The 22056-nt window shown below is 41.7% G+C and overlaps 1 protein-coding gene across 3 annotated transcripts in view; it reads left to right on the top strand.

The window, feature by feature from the left end:
• Positions 1 to 22056, top strand: part of lrfn1 (leucine rich repeat and fibronectin type III domain containing 1) — a 168456-nt gene that overhangs the window by 45713 nt on the left and 100687 nt on the right. Inside the window, exons 1-2 of one of the 3 annotated variants that reach the window (XM_040131849.1) lie at positions 14866 to 14945; positions 15911 to 16046. The exons of 1 other annotated variant lie outside the window; for it this stretch is intronic. The gene's annotated coding sequence lies outside the window, so the exon portion shown is untranslated. Of the gene's footprint in view, positions 1 to 14861; positions 14946 to 15910; positions 16047 to 22056 lie in introns of those variants that run through there. One more of the 3 variants, XM_040131850.1, reaches the window with a different exon arrangement.

Genomic DNA, 22056 nt, shown 5'->3' with positions numbered 1-22056 from the left:
TTATATAGGCTCACTATAAAGGCTGTAATAAAGAATGATATTGATTAACTGTCAGTTACTGTCAGTTAGGCTGCTGTCAGAATAACGGAGTTATCTTACACGCTAGCTAGCACCTAGCTACTAGTCAGGTTTAAATTCACAGAATTAAATCTAAAACACGATATGAAAATAGGTTGGAGGTAGGGCAAATGCGGCAAACAAAATGGAGCCTGGGCGAGCGTTTCTTCAAACAAGCGACACGTCCCTCAGCCTGTTCGCTGATGTTCGGAGCAGGTTAGGACATTTTCACTGGGAAACACTGAAACAATCGGACATTTGCTCACTCGCTGTTCCGCATTGCATCCATCTAGGAATCGTGTTAGAGGCGTATAAAAAAAATCTGTCATTGATCAGCTTGGGATCAACTATCAGCTGTCCAGTAGGAGAAGAAGTTTTATGTATGCCCTGTCAGCTTGCACAACTTTTATCTGCCTAGCAAGCAATTTATTGGCTTTATCACCTAACTCAAAATGCGTTTGTTTGAGCTTACGAATATATTTTCTAACCTGTTCTGAGAATAAGGTTATACTCATACTGTGTTTTAAAGACAGCATTGAGGCTGTCTTCAGAGTTTGAGTTTCGGTAAGTATCCTCCTATCCAGAAAGCTAGATACCTCAGCCTGGTTATTTTACAGGATGACTGGAATGAGATGATGTGACCCCTCATTACAGCTTTGGAGGACTCCCAAAGGATTGAATCTGAGACCGTGCCATTATGATTGATGAGCAAGAAATCTAAGATCTTGGCTGATATATAATCACAAAGAGATTTATCTGAATATAAGAAAAGGCTTAATTTCCAATTGTAATAATGCACAGGGAGACTGAAATTGGTTTCCATTGAGAGAGAGGCCTGATCAAAAATTAGAATACTGTGATAAGTTAAACTGATTAAGTTTGAGTTTGTTTAGTCAACTAGAAAATAATCAATTCTGGAAAAGCTACCATGTACGGATGAGAAAAAAGAATATCGTCTTTCTGAGGGGTGCTGAATCCTCCAGACATCAACTAGTCCAGTGATTTCACACCATTATTAAGAACTGAGATGGATTTTAGTGGGGGAGCTACTTTAAGATGAAGACCTGTCCAATCGGGGGTCAAAATAGCAGTTGAAATCCCCACTGATAATTCTAATTATTGTGTTCACCAACGAGATCAAAAACTTTACAGAAAAAATCAGGGCTGTCAAAGTGCAACAGCAAATACAGCTTGAAAGAAACCAGGTTACGTTTATTTATTGGCATAACGAGGACACATTTTTAATGACCACGCTGTTTCTGCAAAGTTCAATAAGTCCTCCAAATTAAACCAAAAAATTCTGATCTAATGCCCTTATAAGCAAGACGATATAATTTGTGAGTGCCTTCAAAAATGTTAGAAATCATTGTTGCAAAAATATAAGTTGTTTTCTTTTAAGATTTGGTCAGGTTTAGCCACAAACAAGTTAGTAAAAGTGAGGGAAAGACCGTGGTCCTGGGTAAAAGAAACCCACACTGACTTGGAAGGAAATGAGATACATACAATGTACCCCCATGTCAAAATCTGACCTTTTGTCGACCCATCCAGGCACCCTGACCTCTCCTTCTGCGGACTTTGTGACTCTATAATGATGTCACACAATTTCCTCCTTTGCTTCAGATGGGCAGGACCCATAATTCCTACGGTCGCTGGATGGCTTTGTCATATGAATGCAAACAGATGTTGTTTTGGGGAATTTGCAGACAACTGATGCTGTTTTTCTTGGGAGAACAGTCTCGCAAAATTCCGAAATGTCACACATTTGTGACTGGAAAAAAAAGTGCCACACAGTAATCACATTTCCAAGAAAACATATCAGGCAAAACCATTTAGTAGTATATAAATGTAACATCTAAGAGACAGGGTTGCTTCTGACATGGTGTCATTCCTCCCTATAAGTAGTCATTTGAATGTTTAGAGCTATCAAATCACAAATACAGTAGCTTCCTTTGTTTTGTTGTTTTTGTTTTTGTTTTTTTTGTTTTTTTAAATCAATGCATTTCTGGACATATGCAACAGTTACAACACTGGCATGGTATGTAAAGAGATTTCACACAGTCTCAACCATCATTGCCAGAGTTAATTGCTCAAAAGAGACGCTATGCAGTTAAACATAAACAGGATTAAAAACCAATTGATCTTCCCCCTCATTCCTACACTGACATCCTTTACCAGTGAATATATACTGTAAAGGCACTAAGGCACATGAGTTCTTAGCGCTATTCACACTTTTTTTTTTTTTTTTTTTTTACAGAGCTGCAGAGTTTCGCAAGTATCCTCCTATCCAGAAAGCTAGATACCTCAGCCTGGTTATTTTACAGGATGACTGGAATGAGATGATGTGACCCCTCATTACAGCTTTGGAGGACTCCCAAAGGATTGAATCTGAGACCGTGCCATTATGATTGATGAGCAAGAAATCTAAGATCTTGGCTGATATATAATCACAAAGAGATTTATCTGAATATAAGAAAAGGCTTAATTTCCAATTGTAATAATGCACAGGGAGACTGAAATTGGTTTCCATTGAGAGAGAGGCCTGATCAAAAATTAGAATACTGTGATAAGTTAAACTGATTAAGTTTGAGTTTGTTTAGTCAACCAGAAAAATAAATCAATTTCGAAAAAGCTACCATGCACGGATGAGAAAAAGAATATCGCTCTTCTGAGGGGTGCTGAATCCTCCAGACATCAACTAGTCCAGGATTTCCACACCATTATTAAGAACTGAGATGGATTTAGTGGGGGAGCTACTTTAAGATGAAGACCTGTCCAATCGGGGTCAAAATAGCAGTTGAAATCCCCACTGATAATTCTAATTATTGTGTTCACCAACGAGATCAAAAACTTACAGAAAAATCAGGGCTGTCAAAGTGCAACAGCAATACAGCTTGAAAGAAACCAGGCCACGCTTATTTATTGGCATAACGAGGACATATTTTAATGACCACGCTGTTTCTGCAAAGTTCAACAAGTCCTCCAAATTAAACCAAAAAATTCTGATTCAATGCCCTTATATAAGACGATATAATTTGTGAGTGCTCTCAAAAATCAAAGCATAGAAATCATTGTTGCAAAATATAAGTTGTTTCCTTTTAAGATTTGGTCAGGTTTAGCCACAAACAAGTTAGTAAAAGTGAGGGAAAGACCGTGGTCCTGGGTAAAAGAAACCCACACTGACTTGGAAGGAAATGAGATACATACAATGTACCCCCATGTCAAAATCTGACCTTTTGTCGACCCATCCAGGCACCCTGACCTCTCCTTCTGCGGACTTTGTGACTCTATAATGATGTCACACAATTTCCTCCTTTGCTTCAGATGGGCAGGACCCATAATTCCTACGGTCGCTGGATGGCTTTGGCATATGAATGCAAACAGATGTTGTTTTGGGGAATTTGCAGACAACTGATGCTGTTTTTCTTGGGAGAACAGTCTCGCAAAATTCCGAAATGTCACACATTTGTGACTGGAAAAAAAAGTGCCACACAGTAATCACATTTCCATGAAAACATATCAGGCAGAACCATTTAGTAGTATATAAATGTAACATCTAAGAGACAGGGTTGCTTCTGACATGGTGTCATTCCTCCCTATAAGTAGTCATTTGAATGTTTAGAGCTATCAAATCACAAATACAGTAGCTTCCTTTGTTTTGTTGCTTTTGTTTTTGTTTTTTTTGTTTTTTTAAATCAATGCATTTCTGGACATATGCAACAGTTACAACACTGGCATGGTATGTAAAGAGATTTCACACAGTCTCAACCATCATTGCCAGAGTTAATTGCTCAAAAGAGACGCTATGCAGTTAAACATAAACAGGATTAAAAACCAATTGATCTTCCCCCTCATTCCTACACTGACATCCTTTACCAGTGAATATATACTGTAAAGGCACTAAGGCACATGAGTTCTTAGCGCTATTCACACTTTTTTTTTTTTTTTTTTTTTTTTTTACAGAGCTGCAGAGTTTCGCAAGTATTTTTTTCTGAACGCAGCCCAGTAAGACATTAAACTGTCAGAAGTAACTGAAACTCATTATCTTCTTTTTTTAAAAGTGGTAACTGCTTAGCCTTTCTTTGACTATTCAACCACCTGCAGCCTTTTCGTAGTACTTAAAAAATGTATAAAATATATGGACGCGGTTTCAGAAGTGTTGAATAAATTAATGTCTGCCAGTGTTTCCTCTGGCATAAGGAGCATTTTGAAAGAACATTTAGTACACACCATAAAGATGTCTCATTGCGAAACATATGCATCGGGACAGATCAGCCCGTCACTCTACCTACTTTACATTTTCTTCCTCCATGTATATTAATGCAGAACAAACATATTTTGCATGTAACACCAGTTACAGCCAACCTGACAACTACAAGAGAGTAAGAATTTTTCACACCAAGGTTGTTTTTGTTGTCTCAGTCTGATCTTTTGATCCCCTCGCTGAGATTGTTCAGAGCGCTGATGATACTGGTCAGCGAGAGCAGCCTCTCTAGCTTGATGCTGCATAACAGTAGCTATTGAATATTGAATGATCAGCCCCAGGGGAAATTAATGGGCTATCACAGTAAACAGGCTCTATCACAAGTCTGGTTAAAATGACAGTGGCAGGAAAGAGAAAAACAGGAGCCTTGGGTCCAAACGCATACTTAGCATTATCAATTGAAGTTGCAAATCTACAGGGGCCCAAGGCTCGACTCCGCCTCTCTCTCTCTCTTCCTGTGTACACACTTGACTCTTGTGTGGAAAGAGCAGCAACAGCTGTTTAACCTGAAGCACCATTGTCAAACCGAGGGATTTATGGATAAAGGACTGTCAATGTAGAGCAGAGAGAGAGATGTCGCAGCCAGCCTGTGAAAACACCACATTCACAATTCCAATATAAAGTGACAAGTATGCAGCCTGAAAAGCTGCTCTCAAACTTACATTTTGCATAACTTGCAAGACGCCCAAACAAAAGCATGCCCCGTGAGAAAGAGGAGAGAGCTTGAAAGCAATAATATTAATAAGGTTTCCTGTGTTGAGGGCTCTTTTTATGGTTGATACAGTAACGCAGAGAAGTCTGAACAGGCTGCCTCCCTGTTGGACAGCTGTACTAATGGAATTCTGCATAGTTCCAATTAAACCTAAGTCACAGATCTAAGTGGCAATTGGAAACAAAACATTATGTATTTACAATTTAATTTCGCTACTGCGGCCTAACAAGAAAACACACAAGGAGAAATGAGTGTCGCACATAAAGGCAAATAGTGTGCCAGGAGACAATATGATTAGAAAACTTGTAACAATCATTTGACTTGATTCTAATATAACATAGGCCTATGCATATAGTATGACTTTGTGGGCTGTGTTAACTATATCCAGAGCACAGTCACTTAAGAAGTGAAGAGTTTATTTATGAAGATACAAAATCTGCATGGTAAGGGAAAATTGTGCAACACTGACAGTAAAGGGCAATACACACCATCTGATGTGCATAAATGTACCAGCCCCCTTTGTTTTCTGTGTAACATTGAAGACCCACTGAATGCAGCATGATGCAAAAGTGAAGTTTGCTCGTAATTACTTAACTCTATGGGATTGAAGTGGATCCCAAAGCATTGTGTGATAGCAGGTGATAGGAGACCTACAAATGACCAACTCGAGGCTCTGGAGCAATGTGACAAAATACCATCAAATCAAAATTGATGTTGAGCATGCGCCAGAGCGTTTAGTCTTTAAAAGTTGTGGATGAATGTCTGTGGAAGATTGTTCATAATTATCATTGCAGTTTCATAGGATCCATTTTGTGCATGTCATATGCCTCCAAGATCAAAGATACAAACAAAAACAGAGTACTGGTCCACACAAACTCATGTAAATTGATGGAAAAAGTCGTAGGTTGTGGCTCAGGAGGTAGAAAAGGTCCTCCACCAATCACACGGTTAGCGGTTCGATCACCAGCTCCTCCTGACCACATGTCGAAGTGACCATGGGCAAGACACTGAACCCCAAATTGCTCCCAGTGATCAGGCCAGAACCCTGCATGTTAACTTGCTGCCAGCAATGTGTGAATGGGTAAATGGGAAGCAAATAATGAAGCGCTTCGGATAAAAGCACTATAGAAATGTAGCCAGTTACATAAGGTTTCCTAAAACTACTATCTACCCTGCAAATGTTGACCGGCCCACATTCACCATTAGAAGTGGCAAAGGTGATGTTGCACAACGTGTTTGCTTGTGGGTCTTCACCGTTAGCCTGCACACCATGCATCACCTCAACTTGTCAGAATGCACTAAGGTCCTGTTTCCTAGCATCGACACGTAGTTAAACTTAACTAAATCAAACTTGAGGCTTGAAAAACTAGGCATCTACTCGATTAACCATATATCCAGTACTCGACGCAAAGGCATAAGGACGCCCGGTGATCTCTCTAGATTACATATTACTCATCAGTGGACTACTCAGTTTAATATGGTGTTACACCACTGAACACAAGTAATGCATAAATCAGCGTCTGCCCTGGGGGTTGACTCACCCTCCACACCAGAGTGTTCCCCTGTGATTCCGGTTGCTTTGACATTCGCCTGCCTGCCCTCATGGGCGAAGTAACAGGCCAGTAGCTCTAGCCTTTACTCAGCTAGTGGTTTTAGCCTTTCTGTCTGCACTGATAACACACTCCATCAGAGTCAGCCTGAGAAGAAGAGATGAGGGCTGCTCTGTGGCACTGCTGTGCTCAGGTAGGGCCTTTACTCACTGCCACCCATCCCCTGTGTGTTAGCTGGCATCCTCCTTTTATCCCAGCCTTGGTAGCCTCTATTCCTCACACCCACTGGACCCTAGCACTCGTCTAGTCTATAGCACAAAACCATGCGTGGAGCCTTGAACCTCACCTACATGGACTCATACAATGGCAGCCTACAGATCCATCGAGTCAGATATCCTCTCACTGACTCATAAACTCAATTCAATTCATCTGCAGGGGGACCGGGAACTCACTGTGATTGAATGCTGTCATTTTGATGAGATTAATTCTTGACTTACAGAAGAAATGCTTGAATACTTCAGACATATTCTGGACTCTACATTCACAACAGCTCTAACTCTATCAACAATGGCACAGTGATAAACTGCATGATGAGCAATATAAAAGGAACAAATATTTTATATTACAGACCTTGGAGTACACCGCTTGAGATGGGACAATGATCGACCATATTTGTCAGCAGCAAGTACAGCCCCATAGTATGTGATATCTTTATAAAACCCAATTAAAATGTCATATGTAAGTTATTAGACCGTATGCATATTAATATACGCATATTATGCATAAACACAATCAAGTGAACTGGAGACAAAAATTTGGCTACAGCAAAATGAGCTTTATAAAATCAATGTAGGGATTTTCAATTAAAAGTGGAAACTTATTTGACAGTCTTTATCCTGCTCCATATTTTCATGCAAAAAATTTGGTATAAATATTCATTCAATTCATATGGCATCAATGATTCTCTTTGAGTTTCCTGCCTTGCAAATGAAGTGTATAAGCACATATCTGTGAATGTCAGCAAAGTCTCAGGGCTCCTGTTTTGTGCCTCTGTTCCGGATGACGGACGTTTACAGAACAATCATCACCTAATAATGTGCAGCTGAGACTTGTGTATTAAGCGCAAAAAAAGGTGTTAAACGGAGTATGTATGCGGCATTTTTCTTTTCCGAGTTTTTCCCCGTTGACGGATGCTATCTGAATCTGTGCTGTGAGTTATTATGTTTGTCAAGACGGTGGTCTGTTTGCTGAGCACTGGAGAGTGAGATTGGGAAGTGAGAATAGCCGCCAAAGATAGACAGCCGCAGCGCCGTGTTGATTGCCACTTCCTCTCGCGTCGTTCAAAATTGAGTTTCTCAGGGTCAGGGAAAAAAAAAAAAAAAAAGTCTCCGCCCACTGTATGTCTGGTGCTCATCCTGCTGCACTGCCAAGCAGAGCTGCGTCCACTCCATGCTGTATCACTATGCCAACACTTTAGCCGCTAAACTAGCCTGGTTGCAACAGCAACCTAGGCTGAGCCCTTCATCTCCACACCAAGATCCTCCCGCCACGCTCATTCATTGTCGGACTCGAGCCACGATAGGAAAGAAAAGAACAGGGGTTCTGCACAGTGGTCCAGATAAAGACTCCGACACAATGCTTGTGTATGTGCAATCAAACTCTGTTGCTCTTGCAATTGGAGTAACAAATTGTCTCCCTTGTAATCAGCCTCTCTGCCTGCTGTTCTCATCAAAATTCTTTTGAATGTTCTGTTGCCATGGTACCTTGAAAAATCTGCTGCTGAGATTTTTTTTTCTTTTCTTCCTGAGATAGCAGTTCTCATTTTTCTGTCTGTTTATCTCACCGACAAAATCACTTTGGATCAATTTGAGACAAAATTAGTACATAATGTAAAAATAGATTGTTTGGGGGGGCATACACTGAGAAAATAAGAGAAATAATGCTCTGCCATTCAGCTTCCACTGAAGTTTTGTTGAATTCATTCTGTTTGAATGCATACGAAAGCACTGTAAGAAACATTTGGTTTGAAATAGCTCTCGGCAAGACTGTGGAGACTCAGAGGCAGTGGTTGATAACAGGGTCGACTCACCCACAGCATGCACACAGATCTTAGGACGTAACATCTATATACAGAACAAACGTTCTAGGTTTCAGATAGAAATGCTCACCTGAACTTCTTAATTATTCTCTCAAAACACTTTTCTTGGAAGCGCAGTAAGGAGCAGACATACTGTGTACGCCTTACCTCTTGAATACCTGCCTGATCCATCAAGATTTCTGAATTTGAGAAATACTGACTCTATTTTGTTTTGACTGAGGATACGCTGGTTCTCAATTAATACCTGCCACCAGATTGGATTTTAAAGCTGTGCTAACCAATATTTTTATACTAACAAAGGATCACATGTGTGGTGTGAAAGGTGTGGCATGCAGTGACGAAGTTGCAGAGGTGGTTTTCCTTAGTTCTATGGAGCCTTTTAGTGTCTTTCACCTTATTGTTTTAGTTTTATGGCCCACATATTTACTGTTGTGGTTAACTCTCACCTCTCTCATCATCCATCTTTTCAGACGCAGCAGGCAGTTGTTTTTATCAAAAAAAAGCTCAGATAACCCACAGTACACTACCTGCACAGCACCAAACAGCAGACAGACACAGGTAGCAACTTACCTATGAACATAGCAGAGCATTTAGTAGCTAAAAAGTCCCACTCAAGTTTGTGGAGAAACAAAAGAGCTAAAAGGAGAACTTAAATTCGTGAAGTGGCCAATAATGAATGCTAATGGATGAATAAACAACAGCAACAACTTTACGAGGTGATAATTTGCCAATGTGTTCAGCCTGTTCTGCCTCTCCCAAGTGGCCAAAAATATCAATGAATGCAGCTTTAAATAAATAAATAAAAATTACTGTTGTGATATGTGTTGAGATTATTATCCAACATGAATACAGTGAAAATTATCAGTTGATTAAATCCTGAAAACTCAAACATCATAGATAGTGCCAATCTTTCCATAACTGATTGCTATCCTAACAAAGTACTCATATCGTTGTTAAACCAAAGTAAAATGTGGATTTACTTTTTTTTGTAGTAAACTTTAGAAAGTTTACTTTCACAGACTTTTCCTTGCTGTTAACAACAGTCAGTAAAGGCCGACATCTAGCTTTATGTTCAAAAGGTTAAAAAACAAAAAATGTCACAACCTTACAGCTTCTCAGTTCAAGTTCAAGATCAAAAGAACCAAAAAAATAAAAAAATTCCAGCTGCTTTTGAAGAACAACAGACAGAGCTTTAATGTCGCAAACCCTCACTCTCAGCCTTCATCAGGGTTATATAATAATTTGCAGTCAATGGTAAAGATATTCAGTAATATCCAAGATGCCTATAGCCTCAGTTGACTGAGAAATACAGAAATGCAGAAAACTTTTGTAAGACTGCAGGCATGCAGAGATTAATTATCTGTAAAACAACAGATTTGATGGAAGATTTAATGCCCCTGTGGAAAGTGAATCAGAGTGCTCATTGAAATACTGAAATACTGGGTGCAGGAGCGCCATTAGGAGAGAGGGTGTCAAAAATCACGTAGAAAGCCACTTTAAAGAGGCCAGACATTCGACGTCTGCTTTTTCTTTTATTGCCACTGAGAAGGTGTCTCTTGGTCCAGGACGCGGGGATTTAAATTTCATTAAAAAAAAAAAAAAGAAAAAGAGAAACGCCCTTTGAATCTTTCCTTTTTCAGTCTAAACCCTGTAATAAACAGGGGACCTGATTTTTTTTTTTTTTTTTTTTTTTTTTTAAACATATCCTCTAGCTGTTTTAATATGGTACATTGACAGATCCTTAATTACACTTGGTGATATCGTTTTAAATGTTTTCAAATACTGGCATCTAATTGTCTTTTTTTTAGATGTCCCTGAGAATGAACTATACGTGTAATATTGTAACACTGATGAAAGCTTTTGCGGCTAAAACACGTTGGTTTTATACTCAACGCTCAAAGTCTTTTGTTCACAAAGAACAGCAGGATTCTTTTTCTAACATAAGGCATAAAGACGAACTTGGAGGATTGCTTGTGAGCGAGCTGTACCTCATACTTCCCCAGATGGTCTATGCCCATCTTTAAGATTTTCTATACAAGGACACATTGAGGAGCGCTTAAGGCTGCTAAGTAGCACTTGTTTTATTTAGAACGCAGCAGGCCAAGGCTGAGATATAACACATGAGATTTCATATGACACATAAAAGTGTGATTGTGCTCGCTATGAGTAATTGGAAAAGGTGGAATAATGTATAACACTTCTGTCGTTGGTGACACAGATAACATGAGATTGACCCAACATTCCCTCTCAGCCAACAGCAGCTGCAGGAGATCCCTGTGGTTTGCCGTACGTGTTCCATCTACTATACATGTCATTTCTATCGTCGCATCATTTCCTTTTGATTCTACAGAGATCTGAGGACTAACCCACTTGAATAAAAACAAAGACGCACTGAGAGCCCGCATACATACATACTGTAGCTGATCTCTGCTTAAACAGTCTGATTCCAGCGTGTGCCCTGCTATTTCTCCATGTTGAAACAGCACCGCTGATAAGCCAATTAGCGACCCTTACACTGAACATCACATGTGCAGTGCTTCCACATTTGATTGTAGGATGGAGGGTTTAAAGCACATTAAGAGGAACCTTTTGTACTGCGAGAGCGCGCCCTAATGTACAGCGTGATTCAACAGTTAAAATCAAGACTGCTCTAATCCACTTTACAGCGCTGTATACACGGTAATGATGTGGCTGATCCCGAAGACAGCGCCTTATTGTCTCCGTCACTGCACAAATTCTAATGCCAATTTAAAGTACACACACACATGCGGGACCCTTCACTGACACGTTGAGCCGATGGAGCATCGCATTATCGGTCCTTGGGGCTCAGCCGGGGAGCAAGACGTTGGGAATTTCGCTGTCCTTAATGGAAAGTGATCCGAGCAATTTGTTAAAACAGTGACAAGGGCAACTGTGTTGTGTCAAAAAAACTTGCATTTTTAGGTGGGCACATACAAAGGCTGTGTACACCTGAACCTCAACTGAGCACCCTCAGTGTGTAATATGTTCCAGGTCATTAAGCACACCCTCCGAGGGTATTAGTGGCTGGGGGGTGTCTACTGGATCTGAGAGCAGACCCCCCTCTTATGTTTTGCACTGTAGGGAACAGCAAGTTTTCTTATTAGAGTGGATGGATCACACTGACCTAATCTGCTATTATGCTTTCAAAGACTAGTGTGCAGTAATTTCATCACTCTGGCAAGTGAAGACAGTTAAGACGGACAATCTCTCAATATCACACTAATCAATCACTTTTACAGTGCATTACTGTGAGAGGGAGCTTTGCCCCATGGAGTGCAGCCTGATATAAATAGCAAATTGGCTTCCTTCATGGCTCTTTTTCAATTTCCATCAGTATTCGCCGCATGCGTCCTATGCGCTCACCCACCTCATGAACACACATGCTCATTCAGATCGGGCTCAGGGCAACCACATAATGAAACTTTAGCTCTACGGCACGTTCTGCGGCACAGCGAAATTTTTGGAGGATCGGCGTCTAATTCGAAAGGCACCAAACTCGTTTTAAGGGTGCATCTGAATCTGAACCCAGCAGTGAATATTTGTTGAGTTACCGCTAAGTGGGACGGTTTTGATAGAAATAGTGCCCTTTGAAAAGAGGAGGCATCGCTTTGTGAGTGCATGTGTCTCCACAATGAGTTTGTGTCACATCTCACTGATCCATTTAAAATGCCCTGGAGGTGCCCCACCCATTATGAACTGCCCTTTAATTATAACAGGCTGCTGCTCTTGTACAAAGAGTTGAACATCAGATAAATGTGCCACCTGCAATGTTGGCAGCAGTGAAAGAAAGATGATGTGAAACCTACAGCTACAGCTGGTTAAATTATGCCTTTATTCCAAAACAGTGCCTGAGAAAGAGGAAACCTTCCTATAAAGATTTACTATTTTCATAAATATGTCCTTAAGGACGTAAATTGTGACTGTGGTACTCCATAAGGAGCATTAACCTTGCTATTGATGGTACTTTTATTTCTTATCATTTCAACATTATTATAGACTTACATTCGGGACCTATTATGTGTGATATTTTCATTGTATCTTAAATTTTCTGATAGGATGAGACGCTTTTCATGGCTAATTAATTCAGCTGAAAGCCGAGACATACCATTTAAATCAGCTGTACTTAAAAGACGAATTCGTACTTTCTTCCCCTGTCTTTCTACAAGTCTCAGGTCTCTTAGAATATCCACCATTTCATATACCGTCCACTGCGAGTGTGTGCAATATGTTTGATGCTCCTGCAACAAAATTAAGTGGATTTGACAGGATTTGTCAAGTCCACCAGAATTCCATTTTCTCATCACATGTCCTTCTCCCATACAGGCAGACAATACACTTGGGGATGAATATGCATAAAAAAAAAAAGACATTGAGAACATGTTATCCTCTCCTTAGAGGCATATTGCGGCTGTGCACATTATGATGAAAGATGGGGCTGCCTCTGGCTTTTCTTCTGCAACTCTGAGAGGATTACCCATTGTTTTGTTTTTTTGTTTTTTTTCTTCTTCTGCTGGGTGGATATTCATGTCCGTTTTTTTTTTTTTTTTTTTTCCCGTATGCCGGATATCCATTTAAATTGATCTGGGCCAAGAGGAGTGCTTGTCCCAAAGCAAAGCAAAGCAACGCAAAGCATGCGGTGCTGTCTGAGGCATGTGGGTGGTCAAGTTATTTGAGATTCCACGGATTAGGACGGGCATTCAAGACTGAGAAGGTTATGAAAATAAGAGTATTCAAAGCAGTAAACACGCCTTATGCCTGTAGACGGGCTAATGTGATATATACATATATATATATATATATATATATATATTTTTTTTTTTTTTAAGTGCAGCAATGACCCAACACCCCCTTCCCTCTCCTCCGTTGCAGTATCGTGCTGCGCTGGACCTTGAGCCACCAGCCCATCCCGGAGCATCGCCTCCTCTCCGCGCGAAACCCCGCCGTCGCGTTCGACGTTTTCCTCACACCTCCCGCGCGGCCACAGAAACCCTCGGTTCTCCGTGTATGTGCTCCCCGAGTGCAGCCTGAGTGACATCACATTCGCTGCAGTGCCGCGCCGTCCGTGAAAGGTGTCGGTCGTCTTCCTCCCGGTGCCCAGAGGCTGCCCCCCCCCCCTCCCGGCCGCTCGGCCCCGCTCCGCTCAAGACATCGCGGCGTGACAACGTGCGCCCACTTGCACCGGGGGGCTCTCGCCGCGCAGGTGGACGCCTGCGAGAGGAGGAGAAGAGGCGGACGCCGGCGAGGTTTCCCGCCGGCTCTGTCGAAGGAGCGGACAGACCCGAGTCGTGCGCGAGAACTCATTGCCGGCATGGGTAGCCTGCGCACAGTGTGAGCGGGGAGAGGAGGAGAAGGCGGTGGTGGTGGTGGTGGGGGGGGATATGATGGCATCAGTGCATGGGTGGGATTCCTTCATTGCGCTTCAGACGGGGGAAGTTAGGACAAGAAATGGCTACAGTGATGGCGAGAAACTGCCGGTAAAGCGGGCCGAGTAACCCGCACCGCGGTGCCGTGAAGGCTGGGAAAGCGCCGCTGACGGACAGTTCGCGACCTTCGCGGGTTTTTTTTTTTTTTCTTTTTTCACGGACTCGGAAGCCCGAATTTGACGCCAACCTTCAACCATCAGAGGCTTCTATTTATTTATTTATTTATTTGTTTTCAAAGAGCGCAACCGACCGCTTCGGAGAGAGCCCCGGACCGCAGCTTCCCTCCTCACACCGTCTGCGCTGCAATTCATAACTATCGTGAGATTTGTTGCGGGTTTAATCCACAGCATCCCTGCGTTACGAGCCCGCACGCGGGGGACTTGGTGCGACCACGTACTGTCGCTTTAACCCGCTTTGAACACGGCTCGGGCACAAGCCTCGGACTCTCCTTGGCTTTCGGATATTTGGGGATCTCGGCTTCACGCGTTCTGCCCGCTGAGCCCCGATCGGATCGTACTGGGATTTAAGGTGGGGTTTCGTCCAGACGCAGGTGACTGGAAGATCCCCCCGCGGTCTCTTGTTGGTGACACTTCGGCAGCGGATCGTCGCTCATCACGTCCGCTGGATTTTTTTTTTCTTTCTTTTTTTTTTTCTTCCCTTTTTTCCGCACAGCCCTGACCAGCCTAATCATTCGGAATAAATTAACTCTCGCTGCCATCTGAGATTCGTTGTGAATGTATCCAGTGAGACAAGCGTGTGGACGGCGGAAATCATGTGCAGCAGGATCACCCCTTGGGCATCTCCTTTATTGGTCCCACTTTTGGTAAGTTACTTAGTGGACTTGTGGTGCGAGATGCGCAATGAACTCTGGCACCTCCGACACGTGTTTGGAGGAAACGTCCCTGCCTCGCCGATGAGCTGAGCAGCGTCCGAATCTCTGGTGTGCCGCACTGATTGTGCAAGCGACTAACTGTAGAATAACGGGCCTGCATTACGTTTCACCTATCTGTCTGTCTGTCTGTCTAAAGACAGCCGTTCACAGTAGTCTGCTGGATAATTTGATGTCTGGCTAGCAGAGGTGTGTTCCGGTCACTTGAGCTGTTCGGTCCTCCCGTGGCGGGGCAGTTATTGATGGCATTAGAGCTGTTGTACAGTCTGTTGGGCAGAGTCCGATGGGCCCAAAACAGCCCCGTCACACTGTAGCTGCGCTGTGGCTCCCGTCCGTGCAGTGGAGCTGGTTAAACACACGGGCTGAATTCCCAGAGAGCGGAGCGCATGTGGGAATGGCCCGGGCGTGTCTGCATCAGCGCTACGCAGAGACCGAGACTTTTCATGAATTAGCAGCACCGCCGAGATCCTGCCATCAGAGCGAGTCGCACGGCTTGCTGACAAAGTGGCCCGTTTCCCCGCGGAGCCGCAGAGTTTGAATGATGAGGAAAAACTTGCTAATGCCCCACGAGTTTGTGTTTAAGAAGAATGCAGCTGGATGAGGAGGCCTCAGCAGGAAGTGTGCACTGTGAATACGAGTTAGAGGGCTGCGCACCTTTGTTTTTGACACTCAGCTAAGCAGGTTTAGAGTTATTAAAGAGATACAGAACCACTGATGCAGCATGACAGTGTTCTCATGGGCCTTGTGAGTGAATGCATGCAATTACATTTGCAGCTGGAATTTTTAGCTCCCCCCATTGTTTTCCCAGTTGCTCATTAAGCACCACCTCCATAGAATCAACTCAGCATTTGTAGGAAGTTTGTTACTCTCCAGCTTTTTTTTCTAATTTTGGTTTGCAGGGGCCAGAGAGGCCAGTGCCTGGTCTCTGGAAATACTGTACATCGCTCAGAGGACACTGTCAACAGCAGCTGGGAGAAGTGAGGGGCCAGGACATCTGCGTTGGATATAGCGAGCTTGTAAATCTATTAGATTGAGGTGGGGTTAGGTGTCAATATACTTACACTAAAGTCGAGCGAACATCCCTCACATAACTCTGCTTTATCGGCATAATACCTTCCGAGGTAGCCCCTGGGGAAGATGTAGGCATTTGCAAGCTGTGTAGCTTTGTTGCGACATCGGGGCATGCAGTGACTGTTACTGCAGCCTGCAGTGCCTTTGGAAAACACTGACTACCAGCTGCATCTACTTTATGCACCCTCCTTTACTCTTAGTGAGCCTTAGGCCTGGACGTATTTTCCTACGTAGCAGAGAAACCACCTCTTTACAGCTGTCCCCTGAAATTACACAGTGAGATGAAGTATGAAAGTTGTCACGAGGTCTTGGCATTGTTCCATACTCTGACTGATGCCTCTAATGTCTAAGAGAAATTAAAAAAAAAAAAAAAAAAAATACTGCGTACATCATATAAGGCTTTTATGGTTTAAAAAAACCCCACAAAAAACAAAAGCACTAGTAGTTAGTAGCTAGCTCAGGGGCTTGGCTCACTGTTAGTAGACCCCTGTGTTTTTGACTGGCTGTGTGAATTGAGCAAATTGAAATAATATTTTGTGAAAGCTGTGCATCATACTAGTGTTAATGTAAGGGACGTGAAACGACTCCCAAAAACAGAGGTTAATGAGGTTTTCTTCTAAGGAGGGTTGATACCCTTGAGCCTTATTGGATTTGTAATCTGAATTAACAGTGCGTGCATCAGGGCTCTTATGTGTTTAGATGTCTTCTCTTACTGAGTTTGTGTGCTGTTGGTGATGATCACGTCTTTGGATTGTCAGTGTGTTGCAGGGTGTTACAACAGAAGCTCGGAGCACTTGCTGTCATGTGTTTGCCTAATGAAATCGGGCAGGACGGTCATTATCATGCATTATTGCCAACACTTCTATGTTTAGTAATGCTAGTGCAGGCAATGACTGAAGAACAAATTCATATCTCAGCAGGTAATGTATAAAAAAGTGACAATGGCATGTGTGCAGAGGGTTTTTTTTTTTTTTTTGCGCTTTCTAGATTGCTGTATACGGTCCGTGGGGTGAGATTAATGGGCTCTCTCTGCCTCGCCATTCTGTTGCATTGTGTTACAGCTAGTGCTCCCGGTGCCGGTGTCATGTGTTGGCATTATGAAATCGGGACCAGTAGAGGGTTATCAGCCACTGCAGGAATGAGAGAATAGCAGCAAGTACAAGCTATTGATCTATATTTGGGGGTATAAAAGACTTCATGAGAGAATATGTACGTAGACCTGTTCTTGTTCTCTGTACAAGGCATATTTTAATGGCCATTTACAGTGATTCATGCGCTTGACATTTGCAAAATGTACACATTTGTTCCGAAGATTACATTTTTTTCTAGGCTACTCTAAGGTATAAAATAAGAGTCAAAATGGTATAAATGACTTTAAGCATGCATGATATTCAGTCTGTGCTACACACGGTTCTGTACAGTATCACGGCACCATACCATCTTGTGCGCTGGTTCGGATTTGCAGAGATAAGCGGCTCACCCCAGTGTTACGGAAAGGTAGTTTTGTTGAAACTGAAAAATGGTCACTGGTCTTGTTATCTGAAGGAATTTTCATTTTCACTTCTGAAATTCACGCTGCCTTTGCACTCATGCATTGGAAATAAACAACAAAGGATCAAAGAATATTATTATGCCATCCATGACAGACTTAAAAGAAGTGATGTCAGTGAAGGAAAAAAACTCTACCCTCTTGTTAATTTTTTCGAATTCTGGACTCTGCATGCAGAAAAAGAACTAGCAAAGGACGGAGAAAAGAAGTACCAATTAAGCTGTTATCACTTGACAGAAAGAGATAGATGTTTCTCCCAAGGCAAGTCAAGTTATTTAGTGCTCAAGATGCATGAAAAAAGTTACAACTTGCCAAGAAGATCAAAGGAGTAGCCACCATAGAACTAAAGCAATTAAAGTAGAGCTACGCTTGGAATTTATTTTTTAAGGTTTGTGAGTAACAAAGTGACAGAATCAGGCAGCGGTGCACAGAATGCACTGAACACTGGAGAAAACACAGGAAAATAACATACAGGCCTCAAGAGGCATAAAACACTTTCCACTTTTCAACTTTGCTGCATCATGGATTTCAAAAGGAGCAAAAGGTAAGAGCACTAAAATATTACACTAAAAGGTTACTGCGGTGATATTTTACAAATCGTAAACAGAGCTGTTGATCACTTATGTGAGATATTTGATACAGTATGTAAAGAATAGCCTGTTTAAGGAATGTTCCCTCTTACCCATCAGTAAAGAATGAATTATTTGACAGTGGTTTAAGCCTCAAAAGAAGTTTTTTGTATGTTGGGCGTGATTTTGCATCACATGAAGAGGGTCGGGGGTTTGAATGCATTAATTAACACAGACTGTTTGTGTGCACGCATGAGAGAAAACCAGACTTCAATAAATCCCAAGCACAGTTTCCAATCCTCTTCACAGACATGCATGTGAGGAGGATGGGAAACTTTATTTTGTATGTTTGAAGGTAAATGTGATGATATTGGTCCTGTGTTAGACATATGACCTGTCCGGCTTCTACCTTGCATCTCGCCCAATGCATGCCGGAAGAGGCTGCGGTTCCCTGCGACCGTGAACAGGGAAAGCAGTGTTGAAAATGGATGAATGAACCACGGTATTTGCTGAAAGGGAATTGTACTGTTGCTAATGTCACTACAGATGCGGTAGAGTCAAATGATCTGGCAAACACTTGGTTTAGAATTTTTAGTCAACAAATTGAGATGAAACAAACTGTCAAAAGCTGCAGTAAAAGCGAAGCAGTTGAAAACTCTCCAAAAGATTCCAAAAATATAATTTAAAAGTGCCAAAACCAGAGTAGATAGACTTAATAATTATTGCACTTGGTCAAATTCTTGTATGTCTTGAGAACATTTCGTATTCTTGGTAACCTTTGGAAATAATGATTGCCGCTCGGTTCCTTTTATTTCGGAGGCTTTTAGCCCCTCACATCTGAGCATTACATCTGAATAAGGAAAAATGTAATTTGTTGTCACAGAGCCTGAACATGTGCCTGGAGCATGCCTATTAACCATGGCTAAGTTGCTGTTTGTTTGTTTTTGACAGAGACGGATAAAACAGGTGGGCACAAAGAGCACTAGTGCTTAAAGACTGACCTGCTCAGCTACATGATGAGTGTCACATGTGAAATGGAGCAATAGGGTGTGACCAGAATGTACAATGGGAGCCGGTGTAGGGGGGCTATTGAGGGAAGCAGTGGAGAGTCATTTTCAGAGACTACGTCAGAGAGCTAATTCTTTCAGGAATACTGCGCATGATGCGGTATGATATTGAACACCCAGCTGAGCCCGGTGGTAAACAGCCAGTGCAGTCCAAAACGTACCATATTCAGTCCTGACACACACATTCAATAGGGAAAAAACATGTCACCTGCTGTAGAGAAAATGGCATTTAAACTGAAGACGAGCATCGCATTTTACACCCCTGAGATCTTCTGCATGGTACCAGCCAGTCGCCCATTCCCTCTCGGATAAGAAGATGATTGGTGGCATCTGTCTCCTTCAAGAACCAATGTTGTGCAGTCCTCCTGCCACTGTGGCAGCCTTAAACTGTTGCTCCGGACACTGTGTGTCAGAGCCTTTTATATGGCCATTTAAATAAAGTGATATGATATCATTATGTAAACAAGAAACAATGCCTGGATGTGGCACAGTGTAATACCAAACTCCCACTGATGTCTTACACTGCAGCTTCTAGTCTTCTACTGTTTACCTGAAGGTGACATTGATTTAGATCATGCTTTCAGTAGCTGCATCTGGTCATATAGATCAATATCTTCTAGCAGAACAGCATTTCTCTTTGGCTCTCTTGAGAAAGCCAATTAAGAGAGCTACATGCTCTCATACAGAATTTGAAATGCACACAAACACTATCTTCCCCACAGTCCCATTAAATAATGCATAAGAACAATATATTATTGTGCAGCGCTTACTACCACAGGTCTTACTAGTCCTATTAAGACTTTCTTCTCTGAACCAAGAAGCATTAGGAAAAAAATAATGCCTCCATGAATTACTCCTACTGAATATGCCACTGTGGTGAGAGATCACGCTGTCCTTACATATTGATTTGTTTGTCAGGGAGTCTTATGGCGTGCTCTTCATCAGACTGCTCCAGCCTCATTGGAGATGGCTAACTCTTCTGCCTATTAAAGACTGGAAGACCACAGAAGCATTAACAATTCTAGTGAAGCAAACGGTTAAGAGCCCCAACCTTCACATTCTGTTTTCTTTGTTTGCTTGAATGTCTGGCTTTAATAGAGACACATGAATAACCTAGCACCCCAGTGCAAAAACAAAAGGTCTGTGTATAATATCTCGCCACTGACCATAGTTTTATCTAGTTGTCTTAAAAGTATGTATGCATGTTGTTCCATGACAGCCGTGGGGACTGGATATGTTTCACTTTATGCTGTTCGATGTTGTGCTACCACAATAGGGTATCGTTTATTCACATGTAGGGGAAGATGAATCAGACTATTATTACAGTAGATTTTTCTGTGCTTTATTTTTTCCACAGAGTCCTAATATTGTAATACCTAAAGAGGATGCTGAAATCTGAGAGATTTACACTCAGGCATCTTGATGTCTTGCTTTTAGAGCTGACAAACAATAGAGGGAAAAAAAAAACCCCATCTTCTAGCCTTGATTAAATTTCTCCCAAGTCTTAATGTCTGTGAGGAGGAGGTCAGAAAACCACTGCTGCATTGATACAAGTCTAACTAGGCTTGATCACCACAAACATATACATATGTATATTTATATTTATATATTTTTATATAAGGAGATGAAAAATATATTACCTCAAAGAAACAGCAGCGGCAGAATATCCATGCATTTAGCTCGAACCCATGAAATACGTTCTACTTCATTGCAGGCTTTGGTGCATATGTTATTTGATATTTACCTAATATGCACACAAGAGTCACCAACTGGTAATTTACTGCCTTAGGCTTATTCAAACAATAACAACCTAGCAGGTTTATCTTGATGTGCGGTGCGCTATATTTGTGTAAAGCTGAAGATTATTGTTGTTTAAATCTTTGAGACCTTTGAGAGCTTTACAGCTCTGAAAAACTGAGCACCTTCTCCTCCAGAATAGATTTACGTAGGTACAGTTTGTGCTGAAATGTATCACAAATAATTGTTGATCATTTTTTTCATTGGTATTAATGGATGTAGATTGTCTTCATTATGGTAATTGCAGATAAAATATGTGTTTTATAAACATTATCTGTTTTTATGTTTGATTTTCCTCTCCAGTGTCGATGTGAAATTAAGAAAACCTGTGGATTGCTGCGTAACAGACAAAATTGTGATAACCTGCTTAGGGAAGTGTTAATGCAATGCGGTCTATTTATTTGGATGCACTTTTGTTTAAGTAAGCAGTATAACACATTGATCGGCACATCATTGCACATACATGAGCAGAAGGACACTTAAGCAGGGTGGATTTCATGCTGATACAGAGGTTGAACTGTGACTCAGAAAATCTATTCCTCAGATCAACAACTATTGGATGTTCTTATCCTTGTTTCCAAATTGTTCACTTAATTTCAGCTATTAATTACATGAGCCGTTGCTGATTTAATGTATCCAGCAGTAAGTTCATTTCAGTAATACTTCATTTTGTTGATATATGTGGTCTCGTTTCTTGGGGTTGATTTTTGTACCCTCGGAATGTGCCCAGTGACTCCCATGTGTCCACACACTGACTTGCCGTTTACTAGGCAAGCAGTGAAATTTTAATTTGTGCTTGACCATGCTGAGTGTACTATAGCTTAGCACGATACTGTATAATTTACATGATATAGCCACAGCCTTTTTTTCAGGGTTAGTCACCCATTCTCATTTCATTCTATTGATATCCACCAATCTACCCATTTAAGCTCAGTTGCCAGTTTAGACCAGGTACACCTAGCTTAAACTAATGCACTCTATTACAACAGTCC

The sequence above is a fragment of the Xiphias gladius genome, chromosome 7 (genome assembly GCF_016859285.1).
Source record: "Xiphias gladius isolate SHS-SW01 ecotype Sanya breed wild chromosome 7, ASM1685928v1, whole genome shotgun sequence".
NCBI lineage: Eukaryota > Metazoa > Chordata > Actinopteri > Istiophoriformes > Xiphiidae > Xiphias > Xiphias gladius.
The sequence above is the reverse complement of the archived record's forward strand: the minus strand, read 5'-3'. Positions and strand labels throughout refer to the sequence as shown.